This window comes from Schistocerca americana, chromosome 11, assembly GCF_021461395.2.
Source record: "Schistocerca americana isolate TAMUIC-IGC-003095 chromosome 11, iqSchAmer2.1, whole genome shotgun sequence".
NCBI classification, from domain to species: Eukaryota; Metazoa; Arthropoda; class Insecta; order Orthoptera; family Acrididae; genus Schistocerca; species Schistocerca americana.
The window spans coordinates 27527999-27530532 of NC_060129.1; positions in this window are offsets into that span (position 1 = coordinate 27527999).

A 2534-nucleotide genomic window follows, 5' to 3' on the forward strand; every position below is an offset into this window, starting at 1 on the left:
TCCATTTTATAGGCCTGAACATCTACTGGTAACTTGTGTGCTGTTGCAGGGCAATGGCGCATTGAAAATTTATCTCAAACATGTTACCTTGGCACATTAAATGTCACTTAATGATGCAACAGCCATGAAAGTCTTCAGGAGAAGTAATATGAACAATAATTATGTTCTGCTATGTGTGAAGCCACTGTGGTATTGTTGTTAGAGTGATAAATGTATATGTATATGAACAATAATTATGTTCTGCTACATGTGAAGCCACTGTGGTATTGTTGTTAGAGTGATAAATGTATGAAATGGAGGGTAGTATGACATAGGTTCAGATCTCATTACAGTCTTTTTTTAAATCTTTGCATTTGTAACCGATTGTAGGACGTTATTATTAATGTTATAAGTGGCTGCGACTGAAACAAGCTCCAATAACGTTTATATTCTTCCTTGTCACAAACAATAGTTTGTTTACCAATGTGTTGCAATTTCTGAGGTGGCACCAGCCACAGTCATTTGTTAAAAATTATCATTGCATTGTAGCCTACTCAGCTCAGCCTATTTGAATTGCGGCACCCCTAATTCCTAAACATGATCATCTGTAACTCGAAACTGGAAAGAGAGTAGACCCTACTGCTTCACTCTACTTCTGAATAGGACACTCTGTTTAGTACTAGTTTCTTGCATATGACAAACACAGCTTATTAACAGACCTTTTTCACTGATTTGAAGCCATCCTCATCTAGATAACTGTTCATACATAATGTTTTGCAGTTATACACACACTGATATAACAAAGAACCACTGTTTGCTTTGAGAAATACAATTTCGCTATACACATATGATGATACTGTTAATATTTTGGTAAGGAATGCAATACTTCTTGTTCCCATGGCGCACTCTGCCTTTTTGACATTTTAAGAGGTTTTAACCTTACATGCATAAAGAAATTATGTATAACTTCCCCAATCTGCATCTTCTGTTTCTTTTGTAACTTCTCATTATACATTTTCTCAAATTACTTGCAATGCTACGGTGGTATCATAATGTATTAACAAAGAAGGGAGTTTGTTTACATTTGCACTTCTTCATGACAAATGGAAACCATTTTAATAGCTTACACTGTAAACTGTTGACATACTAGTGAACTGATAAATTTTCAATGTTTCTGCTAGTGACAGGTCAAACTGTATTTAATATTATTATTAGAGCATAGGCTCATTCTTTACTTTGTTTTGTCTGTGACTTAATTTGTGCCTATGAAGATCCCAGCATCTGCTTGCATTTCTTTATAAGCTGACCTGTAACATTATCGACAGTTACAATGCTCTGGGTATGAGTTCTTTATAGTTGAAAGTCTCATTGACTTTCTTTAATGAACTATAAATGAGGAAGGCACGATATTATAGTTATTAGAGTACACAGACCTCCATGTTCCAGTCTCAGTAAGAGTCACTGTAGTGGAAGTCATCTCAGTATAGGACCAAGTAATGAATTGGTGCACAGAAACTAATATTGCAGTTAAAGACCACTTTGTAAAATTCCTGGGACTAACAATACAGGAGACATTTAAGTGGGATATGGATACTCACTCACTGGGAAGCACATTGTCATAAAATATATTTGCAGTAATTACAGTCTCACATATTCCAGTCATACTGTTGTAATACAGTATATCATGCATATGTGTCATCTTGCATAAACTATGATGCGGAAGTATGGGGAGCCACAACACAAGCAGACCATTACAAGCTTTTACTGTTGTAGAAAGGTTTATTATTATTATTATTATTATTATTATTATTATTATGTAGTATTCTGCATAGTGGCAGGTCGATGTCTTCGTACAGAGAATTTCTGATTCCACTGTTCCCTGTCTTCAGCTTCTTCCTTCAGTCTGTTGTATCTCCTTCCACCTTTCATGTTATCCAGATGTTGAATTCTTCTTCTTCCTCATCCTGCGTTTCCTCTTAGTTTCCCTTCGATGACATCATGTATAAAGTCCCTCGTGTCTAAGTACATGTCCAATCCAGTTGGCGTTCCTCTGAAGAATTGTACGCAGAATACTTCGCTTCTCTTCTCTCCTACTCTTCGCAGTACATCGTCATTTTTTATGCGATCTGTTCACGTGATCTTTTCCATTCTCCTCCAGCACCACTTTTGAAAGCTCTCTAAGTATTTTTTCTCCTTCTTTCTCATGGTCCATGTCTCTGCTCCATTGTTGTTGTTGTGGTCTTCAGTCCTGAGACTGGTTTGATGCAGCTCTCCATGCTACTCTATCCTGCGCAAGCTTCATCATCTCCCAGTACCTACTGCAGCCTGCATCCTTCTGAATCTGCTTAGTGTAGTCATCTCTTGGTCTCCCTCTACGATTATTACCCTCCACGCTGCCCTCCAATACTAAATTGGTGATCCCTTGATGCCTCAGAACATGTCCTACCAACTGATCCCTTCTACTGGCCAAGTTGTGCCACAAATTTCTCTTCTCCCCAATCCTATTCAATACTTCCTCATTAGTTATGTGATCTACCCATCTAATCTTCAGCATT